The following is a 22,819-nucleotide window of genomic DNA, read 5'->3' as shown; positions in this document are numbered from 1 at the left end:
AATACTGTGCTACCAGGCATTTCAGTGGATATATTATATCCAGTGCATTTGGGCAAACTAGCGCCTTATACCATTACACAGAATTCTGTGATAACGGTGAACAAAGAACAAAGTCTTAAAAAATGAGATTGTTTTCCTGCCGCCTCCCCTCTTGAAGAATATGTGATTGCAATTAAGATAGAAAGGCTTGGTAAAAAAAAAAAAAAAAAGAAGCCAATAGCATTGTAATTATGTGCAGAACTTTGAACTAAAATTCTCTCTCCCTGCACAATACACACTCACACACACAGATGTACACACAGACCCTTCTAGCAGCACCCGACAGCAGGATAAAGAGCCACGTCAACGGTCCTGTCCCCTGGATACTAAGGATACTACTTGGCAGGCGGGTTTCTATTTTTTTTCTCCTCGTTTCTTTTTTTCCCTCCTTTCTGCTTTTTAAACAAGTTGGTCCCATAACTCATCAAACACATTCCTGCCATCCCAGTGATCTCTTTACTCTGTGCACTTTTTTTTTTCTCATTCTCTGAGTAAACTTGGCACATAAAGACAAACCGAAGGAAAATGGATTTAAATGCGAGCTGATGATGAATGGTTAAAGTGATTCTCTGGGCACGAATTAAAGCTTTGTACAGACACTTGAGACGTATGTTTGATGGAAGCGGTTAAAAGAAAGGAGGAGAAATAAAAGAAGGTCTACCTTAGTTTATGTACTGTGTGACACATGTAGCATGCCATATTTTCCAATTTGACAGCAGAATCCACACTAATTCTTTTCTTTTGCCTCTAGGCATGAAAGGAATACCACATTTCAAACCCAGACTGAAAAGTGTATTTGGTGTAGAGTTGTAGGCTTGCATCCTCTTACATGTGCAGCCTTGTTGTAACAGACAGCCTTGTCACATGCTCTGATCAACCATTCTCTCTCAGAGGGATCTTTTTGGAGCGAGCATGGAGTTTTTAACATGGAAATTGGCTTTGAACCCCATCTGCACAGGTCGCCACATCTTTGGGCAAAGCACTGCTACTGCTGACAGGGAAAATGAACCATCAATTCCTGATAATGTGGCCTGATTATTATCCTACTTACCCCCCGCCAATTCAAACTCGCTGAATTTCAGCACCCTATGAAATCATTCAAACCCAGTGAGTGAGAGCCACATGTCAATCCTTTCAAATGACAAGTCGGAACAATGACGGACATGTCAATCTCGAAGAAAAATAAACATTAGAAACAAAGCAAATGTTGGAACAATGTCTAACTCGCTACTAATGTTTAACTAACGCAGTTAAATAAATCATACAAAGTACAATATATTATAAAAACCATCAACTCAACGCAGCAAAGTATATAAAAAACTCTATCAAGAAAATGTAGTCACATCAAGTGCCAAACTGCCAGTAAGTAACAGACAGATAATTGACTATGAATGGATCCCAAGCTTAGAATATGACAGGAGTATAAGTTATAATAACCTAATAGATGACACTATAAAATGAGACAAATAAATGGGTCCTACCTGTGAAGACCTGTTGTTTTCACCCAAGTATCAGACCAAAATGAATGAATAAATAAATAAAGAATACAAAATAAATTGGACCAGTAATTGCACGTGTCAATGGGACATATTATTGCAAACCAGAGCAGAGATTGAACGTATGAAGTGTGTTCAGCAACTTTGGGAAGGGATCTGTCAACGTCCCAACTGGGATGTCTTTATTTGACACTATTGGTTTTGTTAGGGTTCCTTGAGCCTGTCCAGCCCGCTGGTGTCCCTTTCACCCTTGAAAGCAGCTGGGCCCTGACCCTTGCAGCACTGGCCCTCAAAGCAGGGCTCCTTTCTGTCCGCCGAGGGGACCCACCCTGTCCCCTCCCACCGGCAACATCCCATTCAACAGCAGAGATAACTTTATTCATCCTGGGCATCTTTGTATCCAGTTGAATACAGGAGCTACGCGGACACTCGAGTGCATTGAGCGAGCGTACGTGTGCGTTTGGATGCGGAAGGAGGGGAGGTGTTATGTCTTAATTTCTTAATTTAGATGGAAAACCCATGCATGCATTTGTCCTGAGACAAAATCTTTGGTCCCTTCACTCATGTATGAGGTTTTAAGTGTACTTGAAATGTACTTAATATTATCTAAGGTGAAAATTGCTGTTACGCTGTCACTGTGTTTAGGACAGCATGCAATCACTTTGATAGTTTCTTCTTTTTTTGATGAATGCATGTGATGATGATGTCTGACTGGCTGGGTATTTACAATGAAAATACAAGTAAGTCTACAAGCTCACTACGCATCGCATCATGACACATTCTGAGCTTGTAGATTGGTATTTTTGAAATGTTTTGAACATTCTTTAAGATAAAAAAAAAAGGATTGCCCTTAATGATGTGCCCAATAGGGATGCCAGGGCTTCCATCATCTCTGATCTACTATCTCTATGTTTGATTTTACTGCTGGGCAGCTGGCAGGGACAGTGGAGCTTATTTTCACCTGCCTACACCCCGAAAGCAGCAGCAGACCACCCTGCTCTTCTCTCATCATTCATATTCAAGCCAGGGCCTCTTGACAAGTCTGCTGATCTCACTCAATGTTTTGTGATTTGGACAATACGTTTTCACTCTGTGGAGAAAAACGCTGAGGCCATCACACTTCTGGAGGCCAGTCTTGTGAGACTGAACTCAGGCAGAAGCTGTGGATTATTCCTCTTCTGTGAGAGGTATATATGCCCGCCAGAGGATTCCCCCTGAACACGGTCAAATTTAATGATGAGCTCAAAGAGAAAGCAACACATTGTGTGTTTCTCCCCTCTTAGTGCTACATTATGCTCTCATATTATGATTTTAAGAAGACATGTGTTGCCAGTTTTTTATTGCTAACATTTCACTATTAACTTTCTTGAACTTACTTACAATAGCTGGCAGTCAGTTTAAAGTTACAGTTGTACAAATCACACTTGGAAACTTCCTAAAATGGGAAACATACATCATATAATATAATATTTAGTTATGAACTGCACCATACTACCTGTGGGGAGGGTTGTGGTCATATTGTGTTTTTATTGGCTATAATTCAGTCAGATTGTACTGCAAATTGAATTTTAAGGTAGGGCATTATATTTGGCATTGGTTATTAAATAGGTAACTGTGGAAATGTCATACATCATTACTTAAAATGATCTATGCATACATTTTTACACAAATGATCAACATATTTTCAGTTGTTTTTATGACAGAATATGTGTACTTCATCTGCATGTTCCAAAAAGACAAACATATTACATTTTATGATGCATCATAAAAAAGTGAATATTTGTGATGTAACCATTGGTAACATCCATTCGGGGGTTTAAGATATCTAAAAGGGAGAGGTTTATACATTAGCACTGTAGTTGCAAAACACTGTTGATATTCAAATGATTATTGTGCAAAATCTGGGATAAGCTTCTGTGTGAGAGCTCTTCTAAGTGCCTACAACTATTGCTAATTCCCCTCACCATTGTGGGCTGAACAAAGGCCTTAATCCCATTTCACTTTTGCAGAAAGCTGGGGCTATTTTCCCTCTCATAAACCAACAACACTCCCCCTAGCCAGAGCTGAGAGGCTCTGAGAAAGGGGCCAGTGTGTGGATACTTCAAGGCCTTTTTTGTCCAACTTGGCTAGTACTCTGCATAAACTTTTAAGTGGTCCCAGTAGGCCTCAAACACCTTTTGGCAGAAAAAATAAGCTACCACAAACTGTAAAAAGGAAACCAAACACTCTCTTAACCTAGACAATCCAAAAGAAAATATGTGACGTCTTTTATAACTCCGATCAGGTCTGGGCTGCAAAGAGTTAACATGTTTTTCTTTTCTTTTTTTTCCACACACCTAGTAAAGGAACTTTCATTCTTCTGAAAAGCGTCTCTCTTTCTCTGGACTACAAATCCTTTAATACATTATTTATAATGTGGTGGTCCACTATCAAAGCAACTGAAGTAGTACAGGACTCGCTCCATGTACTTTGTAGTTTGGCTTTGGCTCGCTGTTGAAAATAAAACCACTCTTATTCTGACATAATATTTTCCTTTGTCATTCAATTCACTTAACGTCTACCTTTCAAATGTGTAGTTTAATTAAAGCAAGTAAAGGATTGGCGCATACAGCTCGTGACATTATAATTATACTGTAGAATTACATTGCAAGTGAACGTGGAAATTACTTTTGATCTTATTAATCAAAAACTTGAGGTAGGTAATAATTTCATTCCAGTACACCCCCAAGCATTTCTTTGTGATTGCTCTGATTTTCCCGTTTTAGAAACAGCCTTTAGGATAAATAATTCAATTTTTGTACTTAAAAAAAAAAGACAAGGAGAGAGGGAAAAAAAAAAGAAAAAAACGACCCTCAATAGTAAACTAAATTTTGGCCGTGAAAATAAGAGGCAGTAGATGTTAAATTGGTGGTCTCTTGTGTACATACAGAATGGGTAAAGCTCCCTGGTTGAATAGAGAGCAATGCCACGCTGTGACAAGCCCATCTTTTAATAAGTATGTGATGGCTTTATTCACTTGCTGTGTCATGTGGTGCATGTGAACACGGAGCAGCATGTGGCCTGTGTTGGCTCATGTTAGGTATGTGGTTAGATGCTCTACTTGTGCTTAAAAGCAGGGGCAGAACTTAAAAGGAAGGGCATGTGCTCAGTAAATATAAATCAGCCAGGACATTTACGACAGCTAGACATGCTGTCATCCTCTAATCTTAATCAATTAGACACCCATGAAGTGTAAACTGCAAATTGTGTGGATGTAAACAATACAGTGTAAAGAAATCTGCAAATGACATGCAGTGCAGACAATCTGCAACCCCTTCCCCTAACGTGCTGGGTTGGCTCTCCCAAAAGCATCTAAAATCCCCTGAAACATATTCAGCTCATTGACTTACAGTACAATGGAAAGAGAGGATCTGCACTATACCTTTAGGTTCATATCTAAAGCGAAACCTATTGTATATTTACATGCACACTATAACTGGATGACAGTGAACAACCCGATTAAGGTACCGTAATTGTTTAATTAACAGGTTGGTTCGCAGTAACCCGATTTCGTCAATAACCCACATTTACATGATTTATATGACAATTTGGTTAATGTCTAGAAGGATGTGTCGTATCTAGTAGTCTTGCAATGAAGCGAATACTTACACTGAGTTTTAGGTATTGCTTTTGCATGTCTGCAAGCAAAACATTAGTTGCTGGGATTTTTCTACCTCAGCTTGGCTATGATATTGTATAATTTGCCTGTTCCTCTGCTTTGGCTAATTCAATCAAATCAATGGGGAGAGAGATGGGGAGTGACACACAGCAAAGGTCGCCGGGATTTGAACCCGTGACACACTGTTAGGCATCCGAGCCTATGTGGTATGCAACTGGACCACTTGGCCAGCGGCGCCCCAGAGTACAAATCTAAGCTTGACCCCCTGCATCATTCAGCGTTATGATACATCATACGTCCAAGTACAGGACTCATCACTGTATTTTGTGCAACTTGGTTGTCTTGTTGCATTGCATAGAATACAAAAGTTATTCTTCTATAAATTAGTATAATGTACATACATTTGGGGCTTTTTTGCAATGTAGTCACAACTTCTGATCTCCTAAGGTAGTCACAACTTCTGATCTCCTAAGGTAGTCACAACTTCTGATCTCCTAAGGTAGTCACAACTTCTGATCTCCTAAGTCAGGGTTGTCAAACGTATTTTGGAGTGCGGGCCGCATTGGACGAAAGGTAACTTGGTGTTCATTTACTTACAGAGCTGTAACTGTCTTTGTCTCAGTCACTGCTACAGTATGACTACAATATACAACCCTTTATTTTGTTGTTTATTTTTTAAGAAGAATACGTACTTTAATTATTGACTTGAATTATTGGAAGTACAGTTATAGGCTACAATAAATTTGGTATGAGTGGTGAAAAAATATGCTATTTTTTGGTTCAAGAAGTCCAAATAATCCATTTGAAAATAAAATAATTAAATTCTCATGTCTCATGTCCTGGGCCGCAATGGACCTCTCCCCGGGCCGCAAACGTTTTGACAACCCTGTCCTAAGTGGTTGCGTAAGGTACCCGTTGTCAGGACTGAGAAGATTTGAGGTGTTTACATGGCTGCAACAGTACAGAGTACTGCCATAATCTAATAACCAGTAAAATGCCTAAGGGCGAAAAGCGATCTCGCCCTAAAGGGCGAGGTTGCGCCATCTGTCTTGGCCATATATGGATTCTGTTAGTGTGGTTCTCCTAACAGGGCATCATCTGAGATACAATCCCTTTTGTGCCCATATATGGAGATCCCTAACTGAATCCCTTTTATGCACCTGTTAGATATGGGCTTAATATTGATGACATCAGGGATCTCCATATATGGGCATAAAAGGGATTCTGTTAGAGTGGTTCCCATCACATCACAACATACAATCCCTTTTAATGTATGCCCATACATGGAGATCCCTGTCTGAACCAGCCACACAACTGTGATGTCACCTGTTTGTGCCCATATATGGAGATCCCTGTTTGAACCAGCCACACCACTGTGATGTCACCTGTTTATGCCCATATGTGGAGATCCCTGCTCTGAGTATCTGACATCACTGTGATGTCACCTGTGATGTCACAGTGATGTGTCAGGGGAACCACAGTGTCAGGCGTCATCCCTGCTCTGAGTATCTGACATCACTGTGATGTCACAGTGATGTGTCAGGGGAACCACAGTGTCAGGCGTCATCCCTGCTCTGAGTATCTGACATCACTGTGATGTTACCAGTGATGTGTCAGGGGATCCACAGTGTCAGACGTTACACATATACGGACAAGATGTGCCGGTTCTGACAGTAAACTGCGAAACTACGGTCGCAATAATCAAATGTGTAATAACATCATAGTGTTCGTGGAGGCCTTGGTGGGTGCTCTTCATACAGCACCACATTGAATACTTGAACAAGGACAGTGTAGAGGTGTGCATTGTCATAATGCTCATTGTCACATGATCTTTGTGTCCTTGACCTTTGACCATCAAATTGCACCAAATGTCAGATACTGAATTAGTGATGTAATACATGAAGTCGTATGGCCTTCTGAATTGATGATGACAGTGTATTGAGTCAATTTGGACTGAGTGACAAGTATCCAAACAGACAGCTTCATTACACTAGGTTTTGCAATTGCTTTGTAGCAGCTCAAATAAAAGAGCTGAACAGTTCTATGCTTTCTCTCCATTGTATAGTAAGTGGCATTTTCTAAGGCACCTCTGAACATGCTCTCTTTCTCTTTGATAAAAATGTTCCATCCATATATAGAGTATGTGATGATGCCTGGCAACAGACATTAACCAGGGATCTAAAGTATGTGGTAAAATTATGTTGATATTTATTTGGGGACGTTGAAAAGATTAGTTAACTATGTGTTAGCTTTAGCATAAGAATAACCTGCTGGTTGTTGCATGTTTTGGGAACCCATACACTGGTAATGAGCTAACTTTTTTTGTGGTAGTGAAATAACATTTCCATTACACAAAAATTTGTCCCAGGGAGAGATTCCAACCTTTCCCACTTGAAACACATTTTGGGTTTAGAAAATAGTCACAGTTGTTACCAGGAAAACAGAAATAGTGCTTGAAAAACTGTTTTTGTTTCGAATGCCAAGAGAGGGCAAGATGATATGAATGGAAACGCCTTTTAAACTTTGGCAAGTGGCCATGAAATAAACAAAATACACTTTTGAGCTGTGCCAAAGAATTTTAACAAATTCCTAATTTCTACTGAAAAAGCATGCCTAACAGAACGTGATCATCCATTCAAAATATTTTGAATGCCTACTGTAATTGGTTTTTATGCCTTGCTACTTGCTAATGCAATTTTCATCTTTTTGTTGTACTTACATACTGTAGTTAATATTCTGAACATGGATTTTGTTTCAAAGTGAAGGTGTTCATCACATGACTATCACAGTGTTCTAAGTAATCTTTGTCTTTTTGGGGAGGTTTGAGGTTCAGAATTGTGCAAATCTTTTGAAGTTCCTTCTTGCAGGCTGCTGTGTGCTGCTTCAAAAGCAAACAGAATATGAGACCTGCTCAGAACAACAAAAATTAGCACATACAGTATACCCATGGGCTCATAGTGACACATAAGTGTAGCTAGGAAAATATATCGGCTACCACACTTTAAACTCATAGTATGTTAGGGAAAAATCATACAGTATAGCACCATTTAAAAGACAAGACATTAGTGACTATACTTGTCCGACTTGATTCCACCCATCCATCTTTCCATCTTTCTTTCCCCTCCTTGGTAAATCCTTTTTTGCCGTGCTACTCCTCCCATAGTTTTGGTGGCTCGCACTTATGTAAAATCGACCGGCTTCATTGGGAATCGATTCCTTGCATTTTGCTAAGAGATACGTTATATGGTTTGATTTATATTATACATTTATTTGTGAATTACTTTTCTTCATTTCCCAAATATGGAGATGTCTGACATCATAGACCACATGAGACTGACCCAGTATGTCCATATATGGGCATTCCAAGATATGGGCTTAATATTGATGACATCAGGGATCTCCATGGGCATAAAAGGGACAAGGACTGACACAGAGATCTCCATATATGGCCGACGAAATTCATTTGCAAGTGTGACTCACGTCACGGCAACCACACAATTTCCAATTGCATCTTTCTAGTTGTCATAAAACTGCTGCTTCCCCTAAAGCTTGTTAAAACAGTTTTCTAATGTCCTTGCCAAAGTGGCTACTAGAGGCATGTTTTCATTGCAGTTCCGGAATTTTCCCGGCAAAATAAATAATTATAATTAGCATAACTTGCCGGGAGTTTAGTTTTTTGGGTGTTTTCACATGCCCTCATCGGCAGCAAAAATACTGGTATCGCTCGTTTTCACCAAGCGATCGTGACGGCATGAAAACCAGTGTTGCCAGATTTTGCGAGAGAAATAAGCAACCAGGTGTACAAAAATAAGCCCCAAAAAGTGATATTATCTAGCCACACGAGCACTTTAAAACAATACGCATCGCCGCATCAGCTACTTGAAAATTGCCAATCTACAGGCTCACAACAAATAAACCGCAACCAGCCACTATCAATACATACAAGCAACTTTACGGAAATCAAGCCCAGAGTCGCTTATAATTAGCAGACATGGCAACACACGGACTGAAAGACCTGCAAAAAACACACGCGGGCTGAAAGACCTGCAAAAAACAGTCTCCCCAGTTCGGTTTGGTGCGTCTCTTCTCTCACCCTAAACGCTACAAATGGATTTAAGAAAATATTCTTCATGCAACAACACAAGGTTCAGAAAGGATCGCTCATGCGTTATGCAACCTGTTGGGGGAAATCTCGCTCTTATCAGCGAAACGCTCCCCCCATGCACTTGTGGCTTGTGGGCTTGTAGATTTAGCTTTTTTTTCACGCGTCACTGTAAACGATGGATGACTATGCAGACTCGATGCTCGCTGCTCTGTAAAACACTTTTAATCATGCAACGAGGAGAAACTATTAACTAATGATGCAGCTCTTTGAGTTGGTATTGGTAAAGATTCCAGCTTTCATCACAACATTACGAGCGCATCGCATCCCCTATCACGTTCTCCAGACCGGACTTGTATCAAAACCCACACAGTTTAATTAAAAATAGGCTATAGAATACAAATAAGTTTGAACCATGAGCAAGCTCAGAATGTTCAGAAAGGATCGCTGCATGATGCAACGTGTTGCACTTGTGGGCTTGTAGATTATTAGCTGTGTTTTTTTTCTTCTTCACGCGACACCATAAAAACGATGGATGACCTGAGAACGAAAGAAATAGACTTCTGCTGTGTTTGTCAATGCGATTCTAGCCTAAATAATTAATCCCCTATTCAAGGTGAAGCTGTAGACCTACTTTATTTCTATATATTCCTTTACATTCAGGTCGTTTTCAATCCCAGATACAATGTTTTAAACTGTTAACTGGCTCCTTTCATGCACCTGGTTGTCAAAAAAACGGCAAATTCACGGCATGCGTTTTCACTGGAGGAAAATGTGTATTGTCACGGTACTTTAAGCAAAAATTACTAGGTATTTTCCCGTCAAATTTCGGCCCCCAAAACTGCCGGGACACAAAATAAGTGGCCGTTTTCACATGGCGTGAATTTCAAAATTGCCGTCATTTTTGAAAAAACTCCCAGAAGTTTTGCTCAGTGAAAACGGGGCTCAAGTATATAGCTATACTTGTTACGTGTATAGCTAATCTACAAGCTTTACATCATATCGCAATGCGACACGTTGTGAAGCTCGTAGATTTGGTATTTTAAAAACTCTTGAAAAAGTAGCGCGAATCTTGCGGCCAATTGCATATTAATCTGGGGCTTGTTGACAAGAAAAAGTTTGAGAACCTATGCTGTGTTATGTATTCTCATTTCACCACCCCTGCCCCCACCACGCACACACCTGTACTCTTCGTTGCCTCGAATAGGATATGAAAAAAATTAGACTAGCATTACGAACAGTAATTTGTCTTCACTGGAAGCAGATTGTGTGCACCAATCTGCTCATATGCATACTGTAAGCTACTACAACTTCACTGGCTTAAAATCTTTACTTATGCTGTGCCATCACGCCTAGTTCTGCCCACCTTGTCATCTCTCTGGCTTTACTGTAATTATCACATAAATATGTTTTTGGAAAGTGCCAGCAGTGGACAGTTGTTTGGAAGTGTTGTCGTTGACATTGCTTCACCTTCAGGATAAGCTACCTTGCTGCACGCAAGCTGTTAAGGATGTAATTAACTAAATTCCTGCAAGAGGTGGGTTACATTCTGCATTGTTTGCTACTGACCTGAGCCTCAGATTTGGAAGTTTTTCTATCAGGCTAAAACAGTGTTCTTCAAAACCAGGATATTATTGAATAGCTTCATTTACTGATTTCCCATCATTATATCATAAATTACAATATCACAGTAAGCAACTGCTACAATTGTTATTCCCAAAAGTGAGTCTGGTCCTCCATGACTAACCTTTCAAGCTGCAGGTCAATGAAACATTGCCCATTATTGGACGTGCCAGTTTTGTGACATCTGTAGAGTATAACTTTATCCAGCAATACAGGGTATTGTGTGTTTAGTTGACATACGTGGTAGGTATGTTTTTTGAGTCATACAGAGTTTTCAGCCATACAGAGTCCAGATAGAGCTTGACAGAAGTTATGTTCATTAATTTGTTTTGACTTCACATTGTTGAATATTCCAAAATGACGACCAAGGTAAAAAAAAAAGTCAGCCAAAGAATTTGTTTCCTGCAGAGGATCGCCCCGCTGGTCAACAGCAAAACATGGAAGACTCTAGGAGGTGAACTTATTCTGCCCCTCATTGACTATGGAATCCTCGTATGGTATCGCGATGCTCCAAATCCCTTTAAGTTAAAGCTTCAAACAGCCCAAAACAAACTGATTAGGGTACTGTTCTGCCTTTCTTCTCGGGCCCACCTCACCGCTTATCACCACATAAGCGTGGGGTGGCTCACAGTATCTTGCAATGGGCCTGGTGTACAAGATGCACAACACCACCAAGATACCCATGTAACTACTTCATAAACGTCAAGGATGTCCACAACTACACCACCAGAGGCAGCTCCACTAATCATGTTCAATCCAGATTTGGCAAAAAAAAAGGCTCAAATTCGTTCTCCTGCTATACCACTAACATGTAGAACGCCCTACCGCAAGCCCTAAAGGAGTGTAAATCCCTAACCTCCTTCAAAATTGGTCTGAAAAGTCACCTACAGACGTCTGCTACTCAAAACTTGAAAATGGACTAAGCCGATACTCACCTCCCCTTTTCCACTGTAAATATCTGCTTCTTCTGTTTATTTTATTTACCTTTTATTTTTGTAATTGATATTATCCTATGCCAAGTACTGTGTTCTATCCATCTGTTTTTCAATGTTATATGAGATACATAAAGTGGTTCCTGTGTAAATAATTCAAAAAGCTTACAAGGATCTCCTTTCAGTTGACCTTGTACCAGTGATTTGTACCGTCTTGAAACCGTTCTTTTTCCTATGCAACCTTCTAATAAATTCTTCAATAAAAAAATAAAAAAATAAAAAATAAATATATACCGTATATATATATATATATATATATATACTATATATATATATATATATATATATATATATACTCTTGAAAATAATAATAATTATATATATATATATATATATATATATATATATATATATATATATATATATAAAATGATGTTGTGATACATCGGCAACAGGCAAACTTAACCAAAACCTGTCACACAGTACAGCAGTGAGCTTGTAGATCGTCCATTTTCAAATAGCCAAAATGTGTATAGGATTGAAGTGGTTAATGTATGTTTTGTAATAATAATCAAAATCTACAAACTAACTAGTAAGTAAAGTTTTCAAATAAATGTAATGGAGTAAAAAGTACAATATTTGGATCTGAGATGTAGTGGGGTAGAAGTGAAAGTATTGGAAATTCAGTATTGGAAGTCAAGTACAAATACCTCAAATATTTTGTAACTTTACACCACTGGAGGTTATTCTGCATGTGTCTGAATTCATTGCATTTCACTGGCGAAAGCTGCTTTACACAAATAATACCTCCAGTGAAACCATTCCCATATGGTTGAGATCCTTCACTGCATATTACAGACACACTCCTAACAGAACTGTTTGCAAAATCAGAGAGCGACACATAAAGATAACAGCCTAAACATGGCATCAGTCCCAGACAAATAGGATTGTTTGCTAAATAAACAAGTAACACTCAGCAAGCTCAACTCTGTAGGTTGCCCACTTTTCAATGTCATTATAGGAGAAAAGTTTCAAATATTGCAGATCTACATGCTCATAACACATTGAATGCTACTAGATGGACTATTTCTACCGTGTGACACCACCGTGCGTACTGTATGTATGTATGTATGTATGTATGTATGTATGTATGTATAGTATGTATGTATGTATGCATGTACAGTATGTAGCCATTTTGACCAGGTCTCACTTGAAAAATAGATATCTGATGACTAACTGGTAAAATAAATCAAATTAGTATATAATAAGTATAAAATAGGGCTTAAGTGTTAACAACCTTAATGTTGATAATATTTCATAGCTAAACATTAAGTAAATGTAAATGAACATGCCTCCCTCCACCAGATAGTATGCACTCATTGTGCCAATCTCTCCCTTTGTCTTGTAGTGGGGGATGGCTTTTTATACAAACCTCTGCATTACGCAAAACCTTGGAAGTGGATACAACCATGTTTGGGTCTCAATTTCTGAAAATGTTTATAGTTTGTTAATATAGCCTGAAACTGAGAAAGAGAAAGGGAATTGCAAGCAACCACCCAAATACTTCATCATCTGGTAGGTTTAACCAGTATACTTCATTGTATAGCAACTACCAAAAATAACCGATCTACAAGCTCACAACGTGTTGCATAGTAAAACATTGGGAGCTTGCAAAATATTTTGGAAAATAAAATATAAAAAATATTCAAAATCCCAAAATAGGGATGACATATATAAATGTTCTTTCTATTCAACACATTTCTGCACGTACTCTAATTCATCTATTTATTTACATAATTCTACACAAAATGTACACTCAAGTGTTGAATTTACTTTACACAATCTGTCCTATTGACATCATTTTGAAGAAGGAAAACAGCCCACATATATTTTTAGGGTAATTGGATGGTGCTATGACCACCAATATTATTAACAGCACATGAAGAATTACCATGTAACTGAAAACACATTGCCTGCACATTATTAACCATGATAACTTTCACAGAACAGTGTCAAGGGAAAATAATGAACAATGTGGCTCATTTTCTTTACACACCTCTATCTTAAATTATCAATAGTCCATTTACAATTGTGTGGCTTCATTGTGATGACCGAAATGATTGAAATAAGATTATATGCGTTACCCTACATACCCGAGAGGGGTTTTGTATTTTTCATAATATGAATAATATATATTGGAAGAGCAAAATCTATATAGTAAGTAAAATTACCAATTTAGCACATTACAGACAATAGCTTTCTGAACCCTAGCTACATTGTAGCCTGTAGTACAGGGGTCTTCAACAGGGGGTCCGGGACCCCTAGGTGGTCCTCAGAGTAACTAATGTCTGACAAATACACATTAACATGAATCCAACATGTTAATATAAAATATAATGTATCTCAAGTCTATAAAGCCATCTATGAAATCTATGCAAAAGGTTAATCTGAAACAGTTTTATATAATATGTATAGTGGGTGTCCCTGCCTTCTCTCTTTCTGCTAAGGGGTCCTTGGCCTGAAAAAACATTGAAGACCACTGCTGTAGTAGCCAATTGTTGAATGTTGTATCCTACAACTTGTTTAGTGCAATGCTGCAATGGGAGAAGACAACACATCCCTGACAAGGAGTAGCTAAAGCCTACCACTGGCTCTCATGTAAAGTAGATATATTTCACATTTTAAGCAGTGATGAATCTAAAAGCTTTGCGGAGGTAGGTAGAGCAAAAGTTTGGTAGTAGATGTTGCCTTAAGTTATTCTAACTTTCATTGGCTCAGAGAGTAAGGTTGCGTGTCCACCAAAGAGGGTTTGTTTTGGGGTGTTTTATTTTTCCCCAGCTGAAAACATAGGCACTAATCTCATCCAGACGCCCTGTTGAAAATATTAACTCATTTGATGCCCACGAGGTGTCAACGCGTCAATCTCTTTGATGTCTCTGGAGGCTCACGACGCGTTTGGCGCGTTGCACAGTATCTATACTGTACTGTAGTTACTGTACTTTGCTACCGCAGTGGATCTACCGCGGTGATCAAAAACCAACAATATGGGAAAAACACTACATTTCCCAAAATGCAGCGCGGTATCACGTGACCAGGAAGTGCAGTCTCCCCGCAGCCAATCACAAGCTTCCTCTGCCTTAACCCTGTTGCGTTTTTGATACACTCGGACTGAAAGACCCGCAAAAACACTCTCCCACCTCTCACACAGAGTTTTACGCTGGTGCATTCTTCTCCTGATCTAGCTTTTTCAATCACCTTCACTCGGCCTTTTCTACCGCCCGTGACACAAACGCTGTGGCCCAGGATTGGTAAAAAAGCGGTCCTGACTGGAAGAAAAGATGATCATGAAAATAAACAGGACATACTTGGATTACATTTACTCGGATTACGGATACTTTTTTCCCAGTAACGCGAAGGTACGTAAAATGGCGGATTCTTCTCCTGATCTAGCTTTTTCAATCACCTTCATGTTCAAAACGCAGCCTTTTCTACCGCCCGTGACACAAACGCTGTGGCCCAGGATTGGTAAAAAAGCGGTCCTGACTGAAAGAAAAGATGATCGTGAAAATAAACAGGACATACTTGGATAACATTTACTCGGATTACGGATACTTTTTTCCCAGTAACGCGAAGGTACGTAAAATGGCGGGTTACCATGGCGACGATGGGCCCCTGCAAGGGTAAACCCTGAATCATCGTGGGCACCCGATGTGTGCATCAGGGCTCTGATGCCTGACAGCGCGTTGCAGGTTCAAATCCCGAACCCGGTGACCTTTAGTGCGTGTCACTCCCCATCTCTCTCCCTGCCAGTCTACTGTCCTATCAATAAAGGCATAAAAGTCCAAAAACAAATTAAAAATAAAATAAGAAAACTATTCAAAACACATTGGTGACATAGCCTTTTAACTTTTCTCCAGAACTTAAGGTGGCATTTCAGAGAGGCACAGAAAGACTGCTCAGTGTTATGGCTGTAAATGGTACACCATACAATATCATGTTGCACACCATGAGGTTCTCTTTAGTGTCCACTCAAGCTGTTGTTGGGGCATTTGCGACAGTAAATCTGCACACTTGTCTTCAGCATATATTAGTATTTGTCTTCAGCATTCAGCATGTATTAGTAGTGTTTACAACTGTCTATGAACTAATTACACACACAACTGTGGATCTTCTACAAGTTTAACTTCACATACTTTTATTATCTCTCAGTAGATCTGTGGACGTGTTAGAAATGCACTGCATTATGTTTGGATGAAGGATTAGGAGGTGAATAATATAACAATTTTTATGCATGGCAAAACACACCATTAAGCCCTGAGAAATAGCACAATACAAAAGTGCCACAAAGCCCTCTATAGCTTATTAGTCTTATTAAGGTCTTAACTTGTGTGATAAGTTGTAACATCCAGGTAGCCATTAAATAAAACCTCTTATCGGGTGTTCGCTCTAGGAGGAATTAAACGGTAGTTTGGTTAAGAGCATATTCACCCCAGAGTTTAATTAATATTAAAGGAGTGGCAAAACAATAGCCCCACTGCATTTGAAATCTTAACCCCGGGAACCCTCATTTAGAACACCTAGCATATCTCTATGCTGCACCGTTCTAATCTATGCCATGTGAGTGTGACCAGGTGAAAAGTGGTGCTAATTCTATATTGGAGTTGGGCATGTGTTGAGTGCAGCAGAGACAGGTAGAGCATGCCATGGGAGTCAGCGTGTGACCTGACAGGGATTGGCAGACAGGGTGTTAATTGGATAGGTGCGCCAGCCCATTTGTGTTGGCTGTCCCACAGCAGAAGACATTGTACCTAGTTCTTGACTCCCTAGACAAGCTGTGGTGCTCTTCTTTAAGCACGCTCATAATGTGGCCAATGAAATTATTTGTGCGTTTCCAGTCACGTGATGTTCTTCAGGCACAAAGAATGGGGGATGGGGAAGCAGAGACCTCATCGTGTAGTAGAGACTCAGTGATTGTGGCTCCTCTGGAATCCAGGTTGTTTAGACTGGTTAGAAGTGATTGTACGCTTATAAAATGCTGTTAGTTGTATGAACAAGAAATATTTAGCAATTGTGCTAAAAGGCTGGGCTGAGATGACCCCTGCCACACAAACATTTGTTTTTCAAGTCAGTTAAACAGCAATCTGGGTTAAACAGGGATAATACAATACATTTGTGACTTGTGATATGCATATAAAGGTATAACTAAGAGGACAAGGCCAATCAACAAAGAGATGCCTTCCATGCACATAATTGGTTAGGTGGCCTGATTTACTTTTCTGACATCATACATGTAATAAGGATTTTACTTATCGCTTGATTTTGAGAATGTAATTCTACAACTGTCTTACTCTCCATGAACAAAGCTGATCTTGCTGCATGTATCCTACTTGTAGAACTGTACACCAGGACAGTTTGATTCCAAAATCATCAAATGCTGAAAGTACTGCTCTTAGTACTTTCATAAAATGCACTCTCAAATAATTGTATACCATATTGTTTACCATGTGCACTTGATAACGAGTTAAGTATGACTTTCCCTGTGTGTAATATGAGTGGTAATATACGGATCAGCCAAAGCAGCTGAACTAAGCTAAATTTGAAATAAAATTCAGGTGTTTCTGGAGTAAGCAAATTTTTGTACAACCAATAAAATGTAGATTGGGAAATAACTGTTGCGATGGAAGTGCTACTAAACTATTTGATCGTCAAGAAACTCAAGTTATGCCAAATTTAGGCTTCGTGAAACACGAAAAGTTTCTTTTCAACTAAAAAAAGGTAGATAGAGTTCCAATTGGAAATGATCCCGGATTATCTTTTGTTGTTCTGTGAGATTGGTACCAAATGCCTCGTAAAATAAGATTTCACTGAAATTAAAATAGCAAGATGGAGCTTCTAAAGAACATGAGACACAGAAGCATTTCAATGAAAAAAAAAAAGAAAAAAAAAGAAAACTGTTTATAAATCTAATCAATCAAACTTATTTCTACCATGGCCTAGTATAGCATGGCTGTAAAGTACATTAGACTAAGGTGTTGAGTGATTTGGTTGATTTATGTCCTCATTGAATCAGCAAGTAGACAGTGTGTGACAATGTCATAGCAAATTATAGGATAATTATACTTATGATAAGACACTTATATCATATTAACCGTATCATAGCATGATTTTTCACTGACAAGCAGAAAGCCAAATCTAAATCTGTTTAGAACCAACTGCTACTCGGCCGTCACATTGTAAGTGACCATGTGAATAAAAACATAAATATGACTTTTATGACTTCTGTTAATATGTAAGCCACAACAGTGTCTTGCATCATTGTTTTGCATGTGCAGTTTGCAAATATGCACTGCTCCACAAAAGCATATTTCCAAGGAACCAATGTCTGCTGCCATTTGAATATGAATACTATACTCCAACACAGCAAAGGCTGTTCTCCACAGAGCATACACAACCTTCAATTTAACCTCAACCATTATGTTCAACACAGACCAGCCACTCTATTGTTAAAGATGCTGCATCCTATTTTTTTTAATAAGCAAAAGGATTAATTTAAGCCCCATGCATTCCAAATGAAATAGTGATTTTGGGACACATTCATACAAAAATGTGTCTGGAAAAGATAATTCCACTTAACAGAGGCATTTAAATAAGTTGGCTGCTGTCTGTACTGGAACTTGGATTATATCATATTTTTTTCTATGTAGTTATAGTCATCTTTAAAAAAAGACTAAACATGGAGTATAATAAACATGTTTACCACAAACTGCCAATCTGCCAAATTATCAGTCATAGTTGTTTATGATTTAACCATTTCATAGTCATGCATGTAACTTTGTTCCAATTCTATGCTTATCTGATTAGACATATTAACGCTTTAATTTTCAGCAATGTGCGATAATATCCAGAGACCATCCGTGTTATGTTTGTTTGTTGCAGGTTGGAAATGTAATTTAGAAAAAGCCTATGTGGAATGATCTGCATATAATTTAACTTTTTTTGTCTTTTGTTGTTGCTTTGATCATGTTTTTATTATATAGTTTTTCTAAGAGATGTTTGTATTGTTTGTATCCATCTGATGTACCTGGTACAAAGACTATAGACAGACAGTATCTGACAAACAAAATGAGTTTGAAATGTATTTCTGAGATCAATTGGTTTGTTTACATATTTTGTGCCAGTATGTCCTATCCAACACATCTTTATTTTTCTTTTATTCTGCAGATTTGAGCTGTAATTCTATTGTCCTACGTGTATTAATATGTTTATTTTGGCATAGAGTTCTATTGACATAATTAGTTTTTGACATTGAAAAACCCTGCTCTGATATATTATATCATTTAATATTAGCAGTAATCTCAGTTTGAAGTAGCTATAGGGGGCTGGGTGTGAGCTGTCAGATTTGCTGGTGATGTCTCAATCAAGCAAAACAGGAACAACTATTGTTAATGGGGGTGTGAGAGGGTATTTCCAAGCGCCACCCTTTAAAATGGTAACAAGAATGTGTTCAGTCAGCTCGAACAGTGCAGGAGGACTTTGGGGAGGACTCCCCTATTGTGACATATGCAGCATAGACATAATGAATTATATTATAATTACAATGCACAGTCTGTAGAAGTGGACAAAATAGATATTTGGCCGGAGGGGGGTGGAGCGTGTTACTCCATAGAGACCGGGCCACTCCAGACTGCATTTCTATTCAGATCACTTTAACTTAGACAAATCTCAATATGAATGAATGGGGCTTTGTTCGGAAAATAAAAACATTTGAACAAGGACACCAAATCTTCTCATACATCGGAGCCACATAGCAGTTTTAAACAGGTCTTAAGCGAGACGCCGGCCTGGCTGGTTTTTATTTGATCTGCTTAGTCAAAAAAAGTATTTGTTATGATCAAATATCATAATACGTGAATTGATACTTATTCCAAAACACAAAAATGCAGACATGCTGAAATCCTGAAGCCTTTTTATTTGTACATTTTAAAATGTTATCAACACTATTTTTTCCCCCTTTTTTCTTTTTCCCTCGACAACAACAAAATGCACTCGAGATATTTAATTTACGCCTATGAGGACACAGTATTTGGCTGTGGTGGGCCTGGTTGAAAGTGCGGTGCTGTGGCTGTCTGTCTTTGCAACGTTGGAGGTATAGCCGTTTCCACAGGCATGCGCGCGCGGCAAAGACTGGGGCAAAGCCCGGAGAAAAGAGAGACGCGGAGGGGAGGGAAGCTGGCAGTGACTGAGAAGATGAGGATTTGACAGCAAGGTGACAGAGAGTTCAAACAAAATGAGGCTTGTAGATTAGCAGCACTCCCCTCGGTGACAGGTGTCATCTCTTGGGGCAGTCTGTCACTCTGCCTGCTGCCACTCTTTATATAATACGAGCAGAGAGAGACGAGGAGAGAGGAGCAGAGGCACCGCCAGTCTCACCTCACCAGGCACAGCCTACCACACTGTCAAACCTGGGAGCGTTCATTTAACTCGGAGAGTGTAAAAATAGACCCGCAATGGTCTGGACCAGGGGTCTTCAATGTTTTTTTTAAGGCTAGGACCCCTTAGCCGAGAGAGAGGGATGAAGCAGGGACCCCTACTAGATATTGTAAACAATTGTGTTGCAGATTTTACTTTTCAATAGATGTCCCAGATAGCTTTGTGGACTTGTTTGACAGCACTATGAGTCTTCAAATAAATGTTTTAGTTTTGTTTTGTTTGGTTACACATGATCTTTTCTGTTTAGACGTTCGATTCCCGTTAATGTGTATTTTATTTCACCACTTAAACCCTCAACCCGGTGAACTTGACCTTTGGCTCTGTACTTGGTCTGCTCTTTTTTCCCTTTACAACAAGATGTAGATATGCCAAGTTCCTATGACACAAAGACTTGGTGTCCCCGATGTAGTAACTCTGAGGACCCCCTAGGGGTCCCGGACCACTTCTTGAAGAACCATGGTCTGGACTTTACCGTGTGTCCAGTTACCAAGTTTAGACCTCAAGCTGCACTCGGAAACCAGAGGAGGAACAAAAGACAGGCAGTATTTACTTATTTATGTTTCATGTAGAGGTGAAGAAAAAAAGCACTTATTTCAGTCATTCTTACGTAACATTCTTATCACAATTAAAGAGAAAATTGACATGCAATAGATACACGACTGCTGTGATGACAGGAGAGGGAGGGTCACTTTTTAAATTAAAGTAACTGAGTGTGAACGTAAAATTATTTGGTCATGGGCAATGCCCTGTGATATGCAAAGGCTAATACCCGTAATTAATCTTTGACATTGTAGTTTGCCAGGTATGTTGCACAGTCAATTCACATTGCTGCACATCTTCATTCGGTGTCACATCAATCAATCACCCTTTTCTATAATTAACTTCAGGGGCTTCTAAAATAGGATCCTTATCAAGGGGCTATATCCAACTGACATTATTATCCGCTGAGAAAATAGGGCGACTTCTATATAAAAGGAGGTTGAGGGCAGCGCACACCGCCAAACATTTATTAACACCCAGGAGAGAGACACAACACTAACACAAGGAAGGGAGAGGGAGGGAGAGGGCGGCGGCGAGGGAAGAGAGGAGAGAGGAGAAAGAGTAGTCCTCCCTTTGTACAGAGTCAGTGAATTTTGCCCAGTCCGTTTAACCAAGTCTGTGATACAGGATGGTATTAACTAAAGCTCAGAGGGAGACGGCTCACATCATCCTGGTGACATGCAGGGTGAGACCTGCTGCTCCCTGCCCGAGACTCAAGCCATCTGCTCCACAGATTGCACTCAAATACACACAGCGAGCGTTGCTACCACCCCTCTGGGTTACAGAGTCACCGGAGGGTCAGCTACTTCTTTGGGACTTTTGCATCTTAAGCCTACTTTAATACGTCATCGCAGGCCAGTGCCGCTCGACCAAAAACAACAGGTTCTCGACCAATAAATGTGACGCCGTTATCACGAACTATCAATCTACAACAAACTACTATAAGTCACAAGAAATAATATATATATATATATATATATATATATATATATATATATATATATGAATGAATGATAGGGAGACAATCAAAGGAGAAAATATGAGAACAGAAGCGAATGGGAGCCTCATAAGTATTGTGATGTTTGTCTTTTTGACAGATGAGGGATGCCCCCTATTGACTTTGTCAGGGAAGCCAGAACCAGGGGGAGAGGAGAGTAAAAGCACCGAGTGCTGGCGACTGCAAATTGAGTTGTGAGACATGTGCCAAGTGCCAGCATTCCAAGCATTGCAGCTCCAACCACAATGGCAGGGAACAGATCCCTAAGATAATGTGGACAAAGGACAGACTGTAGTACGGCCTCGCGTTGAAATTCAGATGGCCAATATACATTAAGGTTTTTAAAATATTCATTGCACAGGTTGGAGGGGGATAGAAGGTTATGTGTGTATTTTGCACTCTCCCGAATGGGAAAATTCTCTCTGCATAACAATCAGGCGGTATAGAGTCAGAAATATAATGAAAACGAAGATGAGTTGACGGCTATGTCCTATATAAGGTAATTTTCTGCAGCTGGCAGAAGTATAAGTCCTATCTCTGCGATATATTTCGCAGCAAGATTATAATGAGACAGACGCCTAATTAAGCACTTCGGTAATTTCACATCCTCATAGTTTACGTGAAGAATTTAAAATTCTTTAAATGTGCGCGTTCCTTCGAAGGGGTCGTCCAGACATACAGAACCGCATTCAAAGGTCGTCTGCGAACACAAAGAAACTTCCCGATGAAATAATTTCCCACACAGCCGCAGCACAAACAACAACGGTGCCCCGGCACATTTAACTCTCAAAGTCCTGGAACGCGCCCGAGTCGCGTTAGACTTTAACCACTTTAACCATTATTTTATGCTTTAACTATTGAAAAATAGCAGATCTACAAGCTCACAGCGCGGCACCGAGTGCCGCGCTGCGAGCTTGTAGATCTGCTATTTTTGAACAATCG

The sequence above is a fragment of the Nannobrachium achirus genome (genome assembly GCF_963921795.1).
Source record: "Nannobrachium achirus genome assembly, chromosome: 11".
Taxonomy (NCBI): domain Eukaryota; kingdom Metazoa; phylum Chordata; class Actinopteri; order Myctophiformes; family Myctophidae; genus Nannobrachium; species Nannobrachium achirus.
The sequence above is the reverse complement of the archived record's forward strand: the minus strand, read 5'-3'. Positions refer to the sequence as shown.